Genomic DNA, 17,670 nt, shown 5'->3' on the forward strand with positions numbered 1-17,670 from the left:
AATATGGCTGTAGCCCCATAAGTTAACAGCATCCACATGAATTGACAGACATGAATTTGTAATGCCCAGTACTGCAATGCTGCTTTGAATGCTGTTCTGTTGGTGTTTATTACATCACATTAGTAAAATCTGAGAAGGATTACAAAAGCCAAAGCTTTGGTAGTTCCATGACTGTCCAACATATCTTCAGTCTCATGTAGTACAGAGCTAATGAACATGTATTACATAGTTAGAATTCTAAAATATAAACATATTCTCACAATGCTATTTTATTATAGTTTTGGAACTTGAACCTGGGCTAAACTGTTGTAATTGTTACTATTCTGTTTACATGTTTACCTTTCTGGAGACTCATTCACTTTCTTGTATGTATCACTGTTTTCTGTGTTCATAATTGATAATTACTGTTAATGCTTAGTTTTCTTGTGCTTAAGTTTATATTCCCCTTAGTGCATATTTTCAAATGATTATGGCCATGGTTATTGTGTCATTGTTTTCAGGTTTTCTGTGTTATCTGGCCAGGGTCATACCTGAAGAGAGTCTTTTGTCCAGTGTACATACCTGGTTAACAAATGTAAAAATAAATAAGATGGCCAGCTGTAACAGATGTTTCAGTTGCAGTTGTCCCCAGATTTTCTATGACCTTTGATGTACACCTTTCCTGGGTTTTACTTGTATAGTATGCTTGACTAACATAGTGGCTCCGGCTCTTTTGGGAATGCTAAATGATGGTGAGAAGGTACTTCATCTCAATTCTTCCTGACTTTAGCCACTTTATTGTGGACAGTTTTTATAATAACCCTGACTTTATTACACTCAGAGCCCCATCTTTTAAATGTTTAGCACATTCATGTGCTATATCATTGACAATGGATAATCTTTAGTTCCTGTACATACTTTTTCGTTGTGCTTCATATAAGATATTTGACAGTTCCCATTTTAACTTATAAATGGAAAAGACTCTGCCATTTGGCTCATAACCTATTTTAGTTAGTGGGCAATAATAAAAACACCTTACCACCCACATCCATCTCTCATGCCTTATTATGCAAGTCATTTTATTCCTTTGGATACTTACTTTTTCAGTTGTTTTAGCTTTCAGTTGTTTCACAAGCTTTCTGATAATTTAACAAAGAGGATTAAGGTTGTGAGTTGTGAAGAGCTTCATTTTGTTGTTCTGGATATGATTCACTCAGTTTCCTTTTACTTACTATATGATTTTAAGCAAGACATTTAAATCCATGTACTGCCAGGCCATCTTTAAAAGAGGCACCAATGTCTAATCTGTGTATCCAGTTAAGAAATTAAGCAAAGTAAAACTAAAATTAAAAGCACGGACCTAGCATTTTATACCATTTCTATGAAAGTCATGGTGTTAGTTTGAATGATTACTTTTTTATGAGCAGGATCTACCCAATGGCTTTTCTTCCTACACCCTGTTGACTGATTTGTTCTACCATCAGTGTGAATGCACTCCAGCCCATTTGCTCCTTGGTGGAGGTAAGAGTTAGTTATGAGGAAGCAGGCCTCTCTGCAGATCCTGCCTTCCTATCCTCATGCCCTCTGCATTTTGCAAGCTCTGCTATAGCTGCCTCAGGAGGGACATGTGTCTTCCACACATGCATGACCTACTGACCAAGCAGCACACTGCTTGTAGAGACTCCATGCTGTAGTGATATAGCTGTCATCAATGCGATGAGTCAGGCTGCTTCCATACATTAATCAACCTCTTCACTGTGTACTTTAAAGTGAGAATCTTCAAAAAATATTCTAACAAACCTAATGTTAGTTGTCACTGAGGAAGAACAGGCTCCTCTAAAAACCAAGTATGCCAGCTCCCTATTGAAATGGTGACGCTCAAGATGCAGAGTGCCAAAAAGTTGAAAAAAACAAGACAGAAAACACAGGACAAGAGAGAATCTCACAAATTGCTCTTCCCCTTAAAACTTATTTTTGCAGGGGTGGTGGTCAAGTCCCCCCCCCCCCAACTTATATGTACCAACTCCAAAATCACCATACTTTGGAAAAAAGGAAATATTCTAATAAATGCATCTTGGACTCAGTATATTCAAGCTCTATCTTTTGGTCATTCAATCTCTGCATTTCAGGGCTCGATCTAGCACGTCCCTGCATTTCAAATGGTCACCCATCAGGGCACCTCATGTTATCTAATACCTAAAATAAGCATTATGAATTGCTAATAAAATAAAAAAATGTGATGAAACTAATGACTGGAAGCATGGGCTTCACTCTCCCTGCTGGAAATACAGAGAGGTGGCATCTTGGCCCTAGTTTGAACCATAAAATTGTGATTAACAAGCAGCTAAGAAAGTCACACAATCATCTATTTCTAAGAAATTGAAGGCAAAGGGGAGAAATAAGCACCTTCTGCTCCCAAAGACTTCATCTGAAACATCTTGTCCCCATCCAGTGACAATGACAGAACATAGTAAAATGTGTGGTAACCTCTCTTTAGGTGAACATAATCCTTAATAGGTAGCATTTCAACTAATTTTTTAGTAAACACTGAAGGTTAGAAACTGGATGTCTGTGGAAAGTACAGCACAGCATTGGGAAGAAGTAAAATACTTACAGTGCATTCTGATAATATATCTTAGCTGCAAAAGGAGAACACCATACTTAAAGACAAGGTGGTGGATCTGGAGGATAAATGTGAGGACATGCAGGAGATACAGATCAATGCCTAGGATCAGTCAGTGGGGGGGTTGCTGAAGGTTGGTGGGGCAGAAGGCAAAAGGGGCACTTAGTGATCATCTGAAAGGACATTTTTTTTATCTGTTGACTACCATAACAGAGGAGTATCTGTGACACAAGGTGAATGTAGTGCAAATATGAACAATCTTTGGAATGACTGCACAGAAATTTCGTAGACAATTATAAATTAAGTTAACATTGCACCTGCATGTCATGTGATCCAGTAGCCATATACTCAACTGTTAGAGAACAAAAAGTGCATTAGTGCTATGACACACATGATGTTATCATACAGACAGAACACACCACAGAAGAGTGTTGGGGTGGAGTGTTGTTAAATGTGTCATACAGACTGTTAACTTTTAAGTCAGGCTTAAAATAATCAGTCCAACTAAAGTGTTTAACAGCTTCCCTGTGCTCATTTATGGTGACTGCTGATTGCTGATAATCCTCTAGTGTGTGACTAGAGCTTGACAACAGTAAGAGGCACTTAATAAAATCCAATTATGGTGTTTTGAATTGTGTTTTTTTTTTCCTTTGTTCTTTTTTGGTGCACTTAATAAAATCTCAAGAACCTTTCCAGTGTCAGAATGGTGCTTAATAAGCATGCTTTCTCTCCAAATTCAGAGCATATTCACAGCGATCCATACACTTCAAGTCATTATCTTTTAAAATAAGACATAAAATGCATCACAGAACATCTAGATCCTGGCAGTGTCCAAAGCTCAGGTTGGAGAAGTGGATTTTAAAGCGGGTTTAGTGAGGGCATCTGTCTTGGACCCACCTGTTCTACAACTGTCCCTGTTCAGAGGTGTGGAAGAAGGTTGCTATAGATTGTGTGTGGATGTGTTGATGGCTGGGAACAGTGAGATTATTATCTTTAAGTTTTTCTTACAATCAAACCTCCGAGGTGTGCACAGAAGGTTATTACAGCTTGTTTAGACTGGGGAAAGTGTGGTCATTATTTGTCTAATTTTCTTCACAATTAAACCTCAGAGGCATGCACAGAAGGTCAGTATAGCTTGTATGGGGCTGTGACACTATGATCATTATTTCTTTAATTTTTCACAGTCAAACCTCAGATGTATGCAGACAAGATCACTATAGCTTGTGTAGGATACTGTACTGTCTATGAGCAACAGATTGAAATACATGACTGTGATAATTTTTTTCACTTTTCTCACAGTCACACATCAGAAGCGAATACAGGTAGCCAACTTTGAGTGGTGGGGGGGTTGAGTAAGGAGGCATATTGTGAATATAGATCTGAGATCAACCATTTAAAATATGTCACTATATTCTGATTGTCAGATGGATACCCAGATGGCAGCTGTCTTTTTGGGGAGGGGGTGAAGGGGCAAACTGCATGATGTGTGACAGCAGCAACTAGAAATATATGATGGACGCCACTTATTCATGCGCTTTCCACCCCAGTCTAACATCAGATGAATACACAGATGGTGGCTTTCTTTTTTTTTTCCGTTTCCTGGGGAAAGGGGATGCTGCCTGAGGGATGGTGCTGACAAGGTGTAAATGGTCATAAGATACATTGGTCTTGGAAAATCTGTGAATGGGTCTACTTCAGATTGTTGAAACCCCAGATCATCGAAGACCAGTTTATTGAGATGAAAATAATGAAAACCCATTTCAGCAAAAGACCAGAGCAATGAAAATCTTCCCAGGGTAAGTAATCACTCATCCAAAAAGTCACAAAACCTAAACCACACCATCCCTAACCCACTCAGGTGGGGGGGAGGGGGCCCTCCAAGATCGCAGTACAGTTGGAAAAGGGAAAACATCACCTTGTCGGCCAAAATGTTACTTACCCTGGGAAGATCTTCGTTGCTCAGGTCTTCTCTGAAATGGGTTTTTATTATTTCCATCCCGACGATGTGGTCTTTGATGATCTGAGGTTTCAAAGATCTGAAGGTGACCCCTGTGAACCTATGAATCTAAACTATTTTCATGGCTTACTTCCATAGCATGTCAGAAAATCTCTGCCTATCCCCCCAAATTATCCTGAATAGTATAAAGTGAGTCTAAGAAAATGAATGAATAACAATACAGTAAAGTGATTACTACCTTGGAAGTTAGTGTAGCGTCAGTGAAAAATACCTCTGAGAAATATTCTGCCTAAAAACAGGCTATTAGACAGCAGAGCCAAAGCTTATCCTGGTACTCAGTCAGTGGAAGGCAGTACTGATATTGGTCTCTGTCAACTTATGGAAATCAAACTTTACTTGTAGAACAAACATCTTAACTGTACAAAATATGTACAAAGTGAATTTAATGTGTTGTTGTACTTTTGTAAATTGTTGTCTTCACTGCATTGATCTTGGGTTGTGGCTGAAAATGGCCAGTAGACCAGCCCACTCATGGTAAACAAATAGCAATCAATCAATAAATAAATAAATTGTCCAGAATTTTGCAGAACTTTCTTATCTGCCTTGTTTTCTCCTGTCCCTTGTAAAATTTTGATTTTCTGGTAAATTATTAAAGACCAGCTCTCCAGAATTTCTCAGATTGCCCAGATTATTGTCTTATATTTTTGGTCTGTTTCTCATAAAATTTGTGGTTTTCTGGAAAACCACTGAGGATGGTGCTCACTACATAATAATGAGATGTCTGAGTCTGAGATTTTATATCTTTCAGAAAATACGTGCTATTGCAAAACCTGTTATTCTAGCAACTTTCTAAGTTTAAAAGAGCAATATTTAAAACCTGTTCTTGATTTTGGTCTTTTGTCCCCCATTATTTTTAGCTTTATCCAGAATTCTTAAGTAAAAGTTGCAAGTTATGCAGAGGATTTCAGCCAGTCACTAAAGCCAAGCATTAATGATTCATACTTCTATTGTTTAGAAAATGCATGCTGATGCAAAACCTTTTCTTTTAAATTTTAAATTAATAAGAAATGTTTAAAAATTGTCCCTGGTTTTGAGCCTTCATTCCCTCTTATTTTTTGCTTTGCCCAAAATTCTTGAGGAAATAAGTTGATATATATGCCTTAGAAACACTCGCACAGGCCTTTCCATGGAAAACACAAGCTAGGATTTGTTACTCAAATAATTTTTTCCAGCTGCCTGAGCTTGCAGTTACATCAGATACACCAATGTGAATGTTTCCCTGTAATCAATACAATACCAGCAGTTCTGGGGCACAATGGGCCACTGTTGAAATGGGGGGAGGCTCTCGACCTCCCCCCCCACTCTATGGTTCCGTCACCCATATTGGTCAAGAAGTAAAAATGTAAGTTCAACTAATAAACTGAAAATGATCAAAGCACCCCATAAACATAGAAACAGCCAGCAGTAGCAAAAGCAAATAGCACTTGTTAATACATTTTTATTAACTGATTAAGCGCTTTTATCTTATAATACAGAGTTAACTGTGGGACTGCCAGGCATTTGTTGGGAGACTATTGGCAGAGCGGTCTGGTCTACTGGAAGATAATATAAACACAGTGCATGCACACAGGGTAATTGGAAGGTCAGTTAACAGACTGAGGGAAACCAAGGCATGTAGTAGCATGGCTGGAAACCTATGCCTTGAAAGAGCGACTGCTATTGCAGATATGGAAGCTAGGCAATGTTTATGAAGTACGGGACTATAGAGTTTACTTGGATAATGATTACCCCATGGCTACATCCAAAAAAAGGGCAGGGGTTTATCCTGTTATTGCCAGCAGCAGAAAAACAGATTCAAACTAGTATATCCTGTCTATCTAAGGATGTCATTGCCTGGAGGTGCAAAAACTTTTATTTATCGACGGGAGCCATTAGAGTTCATGGAGAAGGGAGCTGCAAATATTCCTGTAAAAGAACAACAACTCCAGCATACAGGGGAAGAACATGTAAACAGTTAGGACAGAGAGTAGACAAGAGGAGAAGAAAGGGTCAGCTAAATAAGACTCATAGGTTCATGAAAGGTTACTAAGCTAACGACTCTAAAGCCCTTAAAAGCCTAGCCATATTTGTCCTAAGTTGCCCAAATTGTTAGTGGTTAGATGAGTGAAGTTTGCAGAGGTAATTATCTATGGTAGTTAATAATGACTTCCTCTGTCCAAGAGAGACATGGGTGCCACCCCAGGAGTGAATTTGCAGTCACCCATTCATTAATCTAGGTTTCATTTGAAGAGGGTCAAGGAGGGGCTTTGTTTCATGTGAATTGTAAGCTTGTTGCAGAGAAATGTCAGTCACTGGGAGATATACTTGTCTCTCCAGTATGACTTGTTCATGTCAGAGGCTAGGTTAAGATCCCTGAAGTGTGTGACCCTCCTGCAGTTTGATTTACGAATGTGTAGCTTTTCCACTAGGGCCGGCTGTAAGCCAGGCACAGGTCACCCCTTAGCACCCTGTAGGAAAGAGAATACAGTAACACAGCTTTCAGTCTTTCTGTGTAAGACTCGTTTTGTGTGCCCTGTAATTTCTTCTTGAGAAATCTCTGTAGTGTTTCCAATTGTTGTAGGTTTCTGGTGAAATACATGCAAAAAGGAGCATTGTATTGAATTACTGGTCTGATGAGGGCTGAGTATAATGGAATTACAGCATCCTTAGATCTAGATGAGATGTCTTTACTTATAAGATGTGCCCCACAGAAGGATTTACTTACTACTGTGGATACGTGATGGTCAAAGTTCAGAGTACCCAGATCACGTACCACTGGGTCTACTCTTGGGGGGGGTGCTGTCTGTAATGTAATTAACAGGGATGTCAGCTTTCCCAAAGGGAATAATAATACATTGCATTTGTTTTTGCATTTAGCTTTAATCCATGGCTTTAGTACTAATCATTTGTCTGCATTAACCCTGGCTGCAGTATATTAACACTGTTGGGGGACTCAATGATTGCTCTCAGTTTGCAATTGTCAGCGAATATGGTCAACCACAGGTCACCCAATATTTCCAAACATTTAATAAAAATATCTGGAGAGTTTGAATCTGAATGTGATTGCAGTATCTGTATTTACTACTTGGACTTAAAATAAAATAAAAATAATAAAAAAAAAACAACAAAACTGTGCTTTGAAATAAACTCCTCACTTGCCAAGAGTCGAGACTCAGGGAATTTATGGTAAATACCCACTGTTATCAAGGTGATAAACACCACCTTTTGGATTATTTAAATTAAAGGAATGAGGTAAGAATTTGATATCCAGTGAAGAAATTTGTTAAATGGTTTGGGAGGTCCTGGATGGATATGCACGTACTTTGTTATGGAGCAGTAGCTACCTTTTTTCTTTACCTGTTATAACTAGACTTAAAGTGCATGTAGTCAAGTGTGATATAGAGCACTGCTTGCCTGTAAACTCATCACCTTGATGCTTAAACATTGCCAGCAGCTCTTGCATGTGGGAAGGAATGCTATGAGTTGGAAATACCTATATTTAACAGTTGTACATTGTCAGGTTGAGCTTGTGATATGATTTCAAATGGGGAGAGCTAGCCCTGGACTTATTGCAGTAAAATGGCAGCTAATATATACATACATATATATATATATATATATATATATATATATATATATATATATATATTTATTTATTTTTTTTTAAGGGTGCAGGCAATTACTTTGGTTGCTCTGTATTGTTGCTGCTCTTGTAAGTGATTACAGGAAAAGCATAAGTTATGATTTCCTAGCTTATTTGTAGTTATATTTGGAATATTGTCTGAGAGTAAATTGCTTGCTAATAATGGAACTTTGTCCAAAAATGCTTTTTTATGTGGACAGGTGTCTGCTGAAATACAATATTAAATATATCAGGGAAAATATTTGGACTGGTTCCAATCTTAAAATTATTGCATTTACCCCTTGGCTTTAACAACACCGAATTTAAGTCTGCTATGATGTTCACAGCTCATTTTAGTAAAGGAATATGCTGTTAATAGGAGATTGGAATATTGCAACCTTCAAAGGAGATGTGTCAAAAAGGGCAGAGGAAGACAAGAATTTCCTTATTGGGTAAAAATGTGTCATCATATCTGGATAGTCTGGGTTTGCTGGATATGTACAAAAAGAAAAGGACTGCTTCCCCCTATACATTCCTCTCAAGGTGTTTTGAAACAGCAGCTAGACCTGACATGGCATACATATATTAGAAGAAGATAGGCACATGACGAGGAGAGTAAGAGAACTCCCTCACCTTCCTGTCTGACCATTCTCCCCTACTTTGTACACTAAAAATTGATAGCCCAAGGAAGAGAGAGAAATATTGGAGGTCCCCTTTCTATTACATAATGGGAAAAAACTTTCTGCTCAGCTTCAGAGAAAAATTACCAGCAGTCATGATGTTTTGTTTCTCCAGAATACTAATCCAGTTTTACCTATATCCTGGGATGAATTTAGAAGGACATTGAAGGGCAAGATAAAGAAATAAAGGAGGGACGACTGGTTAAGAAAGAGAATTTAATTTGACTCATTGAGGCAGGCTTCTCTGACATAGAGGCATGGAAAATGGAAGAGTTGAAGGTCAATGAATCCCCGTATGAAGTTTTTAATATCAAATGGGAGTTCTTAAGGGAGGAATTTAGAAGCATGATATTCCAAGATTAACCTCAATCCCAGTGGATTTGTGTGAGTAAGCTAAGACCGAGACAGGATGACTTGTTAGTTCAAAGATTGTTTGTCGCAGAGTGAGGGAGTTTAGTTTCTAAGTCAGATGAAATTGTAACAGTCTTCAGGCAATAGTACAGTGATCTTTACTCAGGTCTCTCAGCAGAGGATAAGTCCCAGCAGATAAACATCTGCTTAGGCAAGCTGAACTAGCAATGCCTTTAGAAACCCCAAAGGGCCCTTTTGAGGGACCAAATAAAAATGGTGGAATTATAGTTGACTCTTCATAGCAAGCTAAGGGGAAAATTCTAGGACATGTGGCCCTGGAGTGGAAAAGAAGTAGCAGCGACACTTTTTTTGCTTTTCAACTAAATATTGACAACAGGTCAAGCATCCCCCCTCTTGGTGGGAAGAGATAATTGTTACAATGCCTAAAGAGAGTAAGAAGAAAGACAGACCAAACTCATACAGACCCATTTCAGTTCTAAATCATGGATTATAAGTTATTTATGTCAATTTTGACTAGCAAGTTGTCAAAATACATGTAATCCTCCATACAGAAAGATCAAACAGGGTTTGTAGAAGAGAGACAACTATCTGATAATATCAAGAGAAGCATATAATTGGTCGAAGTCTTCCTCACACAAGGTACTGGCTTTATCTTGATAAGTTTGGATGCAGAGAAAGTATTTGTCCAGGTAGACTATTTTTTAGGCAGATACTCCTTAAGTTTGGTTTAGGTTACAGTTTTACAAACTTGATATTAAACATGTACAAGGGTACGCAGACCAGAATCAAAGCAGGGCACAACACAAGGCAAGGTTGCACCTTTTCCCATTTGCTCTTTGTATTATAAATTGAACCCCTCTCTGAGGCAATAAAGGCCTCATTTATAAAGGATGTTGACCTGGGGAGGGAACCAGATGAAATTGCCCTCTATGTGCATGATATTCTGTTGTATTTACAGGATCCTTGGGGAGATCTGTGAAAGGTAATTGACATTCTTGAAGAGTTCAGCTCCCTCTCTGGCTATAAAATAAATATAGGAAAAACACATACATTGGTTTTAAGGGCTCCTCCACCAATACAGGTTAAGGTCCAGTAACCATCCTTGATAGGTAATGTATCATTCAAGTACCTGGGGTTGGATAACTGGGAACAGTCAGTTAATAAAACCTTTTCAACCTATATAGAAAGGATAAAACTGGACATAAGATGGAAAATGCTACCTCTGGAATGTGATCAAGGGTCCCAGGCAGCAATAACTTCATACTTCCATTATGTCTGCACTGTTTTATGGCCTTTGCTGGGGAAATTCTGGCACATTTATAGTTAGACTTAAAATGTACTTCTCAGCCTTGTGTGGGCTGAAGCTAAACCAAGGCTTAAAGATAGAGGATCATTCTTTTGAAAGAATGGAAAGGTACGGATACCCAATCTTGATACCTATATAACAACAATACAAGTAAAACTCCCAATACAACTGCAATCTAATGCATATGAGGCTAGGTGGAAGAAGATAACAATCTTTTTACTAAATATAGAGTACTTAACTTCCTGTGGTATGGAGACCCATATTGAATAGAACCAATATGACCTACCCTTTCAAACAGCCATTGACAATTGCATGTACTGTAGTTTAGCACAATTTTAGTTTTATTCTGGTTTCACTAGTTACTTCAAATAGGACTCTCCAATTTGGGGAAAAGAGAGGAACAAGCTTTTATGAGCTTAAGACAGAAAAAAAATTACAAAATTGGGACCAAATTTGGTCAGGAGCTAAGTGTACAAACTGGCCCATGCCCCAAGGGGGTCTATATCAGAACATCGAAAACTATAAATAGCGAACGACCCAAAGGCCAAAAATGCTGGACCTCGAATTCACTATTGTGGGGGGGCTGCGCCCCCACACCCCCACCAAATATATATATACCAACTCCAAGATGGCACTACAGTGAGAAAAGGGCAAATATTCTAATCTTCATTGTACTGAGATCTCACAAAAAGCATATCAAGGTCTGACATTTTCAGCCTTTAGGTCATTCTCTATTTATAGTTTTCGATGTTCTGATAGAAACCCGGCCCAAGGAGCTTGCTGTAGTGTGAATGATGTGTCAAGGTTGGAGCATGACAAACTACTGTAAGCAGTTAAAATTAGAATATATGGCCTTTGGGTCTTAGTTAGAACCCCTAAGTTAATAGACATCTAGCTGAGGTTTGCATCTGCTGAGCCTCTCCCATGGCAAATGATCACCTCTCTGTATAAGGGATGCAAGGCCTTAAAATATCCAAAAAATTTTAAATGTAAAAAGTTGTGAGAAAATGAACTACAAATCAATGTCTCCTTGAATTTTTGGAAACAGACATGAATTATTGCAGTTGTCAACTAGAAGCAGTAAGTTTAAGATATTTGACCTGGAAGTGCTTCCACAAATATTTTTTATACCCCTTCTAGAATAGTGCATATGTTCCGTGGGGCCGAAGAAACATGTGAGAGGTGTGATGTATGGAGCAGAAGTACCTGGATGTATACATTTTGGATGCACTCAAGATTAAGACAGTTCAAGACAGGATCCCAGGAGGTAGTTAAGTATATCTTTGGGAAGGAGATCCAGTTTTTAAAGACATTATTTCTTCTGGGGAATGCTCCCAACAGAAAATTATGCAGTAGTTATAAATGACTCCTATTTTGTTCTTGGGTGTTACCAAGAAAGTAATTACTAGATGCTGGGAAACAGATAAGATTTCAGATTCTGGTCAGATTTTAGAAATTCTTAGGGATCTAGAACAGATAGAGAAATGAACAGCTTTGCTAAGCAAAAAGTAGCCCATGCAAAAAAAAAAAAAAAAAAAAAAAATGGCAAAAGTATCCATCTTTAAATGGCAGGACCAGAAAATAGAGGAGACATAACTGGAAGTAACACACATACTCATGTATTCCACTGCCCGAATAGGTAGGGAGGTAGAGCAAAGATAAAGAGCTTGGACAAAATAATTGTAGTCTAAGTAGGAGTCATTGTATTCTTCCATTAAAATAGTCTTATAGGTTCATAGGTAGGTACTAGGCTATCTGCCCAAGGGCATTTATAAGCCTAGCCAGAGTGTGTCAGCTTTCGCCGCCCAATTGATTAATTAACTGAGCCTCTGTCAAGAAGAGCCAATGAAGTGATCCCAGGGGTGTATTTTCTGTTACCCATCCACTCGTCAAGGTTTTGCTTGAAGAGTGTTAGTGAGGGGCTCTGCCTAATGTAGTTAGGAATTTTATTCCAAAGCATGGGGAGTCTCTGTGATAGGAATCTATCCCTCCAGCATGTTCTATTTATTGTTGTGGTGAGGTTTAGCTCACTAGAGTGAGTGGCTCGCAGTGACTTGGATTTCTTTAGGTGGAGCATGTCCATCAATTCTGAGTTGGACATGGCTTTGTAAGTCAGGCAGAGATCACCTCTGAGTAAGCAATATGTGACTGAGTACAGCTGGAGTTTTTCCAGTCGGGCTGCATAGGACATATGTTTGAAGCCAGTAATCCTCTTGGTGAGGTACTTTTGTGGTCTTTCCAGCAATTGGAAGTGTCTTATGAGGTACATCCCAAATGGGGTATTGTACTCTATGATGGGTCTGATGAGTGATAAGTAGAGGGGCACTATAATCTCTTTATTTCTAGATGTGAACCCTTTAATAATTAGATGGGCTACATAGAAGGATTTCCTAACTACTTTGGCAATATGATTTTCAAAGGAGAGATTATTATCTACCTGGGTCTCCAGATCTCTTATTACCTCTTCTGTATTAAGGGGGCTGCCGCCTATGTGGTAATTCATGAGTGTTTTGTTTTTCCCAAATGGGATGATATGCATTTTTTGGCATTTAGCTTGAGGCCATGACTTTGACACCAATCTCGTGATGTAGGCATTTATGTTCAGGCTGGTGAGTTTTTCTATAATTCCCGAGAGGGGAATGGTGTCAAAAGCCTTGGAAAGGTCAAGGTAGGCTGTGTGAACTACCTTCCCCTCATCTATGGCCTTGATGACTGTCTTGAAGAAGTCAACCAGGTTTAATAGGCATGATCTGCCCTTAACAAAGCTGAACTGGGTCGGGTCAAGTGTTTGGAGGTTCCCAATGTCTTTGTTAATGAGTTCCATGATGGTGCGCTCCATAGCCTTGCAGACCAGGCTAGTCAGGCTTATGGGGCGATACTTACCAGGGTCAGTTGTGGCCCCTTTTTTGTGGAGTGGAATAACCATTGCTGTGTGCCATTCTATGGGCACATACTCTGTGGAGAGGCTGAGGTTGAACAGTGTGTTTAGGTGGGGGGCTAGTTCGTTCTGTAGTTCATGCAAGACGCAGCCTGGGACACCATCTGGCTCCATTGATGCTGTGCTTTTGGCTTTTGAAAGGGCTGTTTTCACCTGTGCATTTGTGATTTCTGGGACACTACACTTTTCCGGTATTGTTGTGGGCCCTTTTGGGGGTGAGAGGGGGTGAAGTTTGCACTGAATCTATCTGCCAAGATGTTGGCAATATCAGTGGGTTCAGTATATTTTGTGCTATTTTGCACTAGCTCAGAGCATATCTGTGAGTTGCCACTTAGATTCTTGACATAGCTAAAGAAGGCTTTGTGGTTATCTTTCAAATTCTTGGCTATTTTTCTTTCGAAGTTAGCCTTGGAGGATTTTATGAGGGACCTTAGTTTCTTACTGATACTAATCAGGGATGGCTTTCTTCTTGGGATTTGGATTTTTCACTGTGGTTTCATTGGTTGGAGGTGGTGGTGTGGTGTGGACATCCAGAGTGATTAGTTTATGGTCTGATCTAACCAGTGACGGGTTGTCCTTCAGTGTGGAACACCTGTTACCCATGTTGGTGATGACCAGGTCCAATATGTTTTCACCTCTGGTAGGGGAGTTTACCAGCTGATCCAGGGCATTTGAGTTGATAAATTCCAGGAAGCACTGGACCTGTGAGTTTGTACTTGAGTAGTTTTCCAAGTTAACTAATTAAGTTAATTGAAATCACCCAGTATCAGGGTGTTCGGTAGGACCTTCATGTTTTCCAATTTCTCCAGAAACGTGGAGTGGTGGTCCTGGGTCATGGAGGGTGATCTGTAGCAGGCCACAATTTACATTGCCGATTTGCCTGATGTTAGTTGCACATGGATGATCTTGGAGGTATCATGCTGCGAAAATCTGTACATGCCCTATTAATTGTCCCTTTTTAACAGCAGCTTCTTATCTAGATTCATCTAAAAACTTCACCAGAGCCAGTGAATGCCACTTCACCAGATCCAGTATCAATTAAGATCCCTCTATCTCTTTCTGTTTGCCTTTACTCTGATATCAGTCTGTGGTAGGGAAGGCAGTCTCTAATTATTAATTATTGTCCACACCTTCTTCTCTAGTTGATAAAAATATGCCGGACACATACATAAAACTAACGGGACTAAAAACAAAAGCTTCCACTTTCTCATTTTTTGTTTTATCTTTTGCCTAGTCCTTTCCCACATATCCTTTGTGCCATAACAGAGGCCTTTTTACCTCATATTCCTAAATATTTCATCTTATTGTGTGCCCATAAATATGGGTATTACTGAACCAACTCATTTGTGGGTACATAGTTTATGGATATAGCTTTTGGTTTATCTTTATTAATTTTATATCCCAAAAACACTTGAAACTATCTCAAAATGTTCTACAACACTGAGGTGTCCTTTTCTAGATTTATCAGGTACAAAATAATATTAGCTGCAAATAAAGACAACTTTTCTTGATTACCACACCAATGCTTTATCTATTAATAGTATGTGATATGTTCACCAGAGGTGCTAATAGTTATTAAATAAATATTCTTTAAAAAATGAAAAGTATGATGAGCCAAATTTATCATTGTGAACATTTCTAAATATATCTGGCATAATAAAATAATATAGACTTAAAGGTTTCCACAGTATGAGTAAAGATTAATATATTTGTACTTAAATTAGAAGTGAGTGTCTTTAATTATTTACTGTTCTCTACTTTGAAATTTGCATGTTGTGAATGAAATTAAAACAGATTAGGTAGTTAAATGCACTACCATCTTGAGAGCCCTAAAGTGTGTTGTGTGTCTTGAAATCTATCGTTATTTTTAAGTATGGACAGCTTATATTGGTCTGGTTTAAACGTAGCCACTGCTCTACAAAAACATATAACTTAACTACACAAAGTTGAATGGGAAACCATGAAATATGAAATAGCTGATCTTCAGATAAGTGAATATAGCACAAAGCTGAAATTATGATGAATAGAAATCTTTAAAGAGATATGAAAAAACTGGTTTGTACTAAATCTTGAGGTTAATGGGGGTGAGAGCTACTTAGTTGTAAAATGCGCATTAAATACCACACTTTTTGACTAACCTAACCATCAAGACTCACACTTATTGCATTCACGTGAACACCCACACACACACACACACACACACACACACACACACACACACACACACACACACAAACCACTCCAAATGCACTTAAACACACAAAAAGATGCGAAGAATAGGCTTCTTACTTGTGGATCAAGTCCCCCAACCCCGTTCATGATATAAAAGAAACTACAACACTGTTAAAGCAAATATGACAGTAGCAGTCAGCGATATTTGAGAAGGAGTTACAGCATATGCAGTGGATGATAACTGAATATGGCTTTCATAACAACAAGTAAAGCAGACTGCTCTGAACTGCAGAGAAACATATCAAACAGTTACACTTGCAGCATCCTCTGCGTAAGTAAAAAGTGATCCCTATGCTAGTATGCATTTAATCACGTCTCAGCAGGAATACTGGACTTAATATCTAAAATAGTACAGACTAAATAATATCTGATACTGTTTAACTCATTCACGCCTAGTAGCTGCTTGTACCTTTAGCAGTCTGTGTTCATGCAAAAGCCCAATGAAAACAAATGGCTTGTGAAGAGCAAATGCTAATAAAAAGATACATACAGTGACAATAGTCAGTACACACAAAGTCATAAAATGCAAAAATCCAGACTTATATTTTTCTTTAAAGTTTTACAAATATACTATGTTATCTTGAAAACTATGCAACCTTGACATTTCATGCTTTCATCACTTTCAAGAGTCATACTCAAGATTTCAAATGAGGGCAAGCATTTCCTTTCTGGGCACTTGTTTTAATTAAACATTTAGAGATGTATGAAAAGTTATGCTCAGGGCTATTCCCTATATGCCACTGGTGCAGGCATATAGTTGAGAGGTAGTCTTTGCTTATCAGATTCACAAACATTGTACACAGTCGTATAGCAGTGTAATTGCCTCATCAGGTTGCACATTCACTTTTGATACTGTATATTAGACGGCTATGAGTTCAATTTCCAGCCTAGATTTCTGGGTTCATTTTCCATAACTGACACTGCAGTGCAGAATGGTTGGGGGGGGGTGCTGCATGTCTGAAACTGACATCCTTTGGATGAGACATTTAACTCGGGTCCTATTTGCTTGATTTGTTGGTATCTCCTATGGATGTAAAAGATCCTATGGCACTTATTTTAAAAAAAGTAGGAGAATTTCTTATGTCTTGGCCAAATTTCCCCCAGTAATCATGATAACCACGTCAGGTCTCCCATGAAAAGAGGCCATTGGCAAAGTGGGACTAACCTTGTCATCAAAGGATTACATAACTAACTAAAGACATGGAATTTGCACAGTGTGTCTTATACACAGCGTGGAAAGTAGTACACTTCATAAAGGAAAATCATGCTGCTGTCCTGTGGCATACAGAAGATAAAGACAAAGTAAGAAAATACTATATATGAGATTCCTGCAGTTGGTTGAAATGCTTCTTGGTCACCATGTGCATAACTGACCACAAGTGCTTGACATATGTAGATGGTGGACAGGTATGTGAGATCGACAATCCCTGAGTGGGGGAATATTTCTTTTCCCTGGGGATTGTGTGATCTTGGAGTTAATATATATAAATAGCAAGGGGCAAGGGGAAGCAAGAGGGATTACAGCTGTGCAAAAAATTATGTCATTTGTTTGTTTGTTTTTTTTTTTTTGTAGGAAAGTTGCATGTGGCAAGGTTGTTTCTTGATGGATGCATGACAGTGTGTCAGTATCAGCTTTAGTGATCTTTTATGACTGATGTTTTGACTGTCAGCATTTGGGTGTATTGATGTAAGATAACAAACCTATATGTATGGTTATATACCTGCACATGTGTGTGTGTGTACATTTACATACAGCTCTTTATTATTAATTACTGTCCACACCTTCTTCTCTAGTTGATAAAAATATGCCGGACACATACATAAAACTAACGGGACTAAAAACAAAAGCTTTCACTTTCTCATTTTCTGTTTTATCTTTTGCCCAGTCCATTCCCACATATCCTTTGTGCCATAACAGAGGC

The sequence above is a fragment of the Protopterus annectens genome, chromosome 3.part1 (genome assembly GCF_019279795.1).
Source record: "Protopterus annectens isolate FY-2018-M chromosome 3.part1, PAN1.0, whole genome shotgun sequence".
Taxonomy (NCBI): domain Eukaryota; kingdom Metazoa; phylum Chordata; order Ceratodontiformes; family Protopteridae; genus Protopterus; species Protopterus annectens.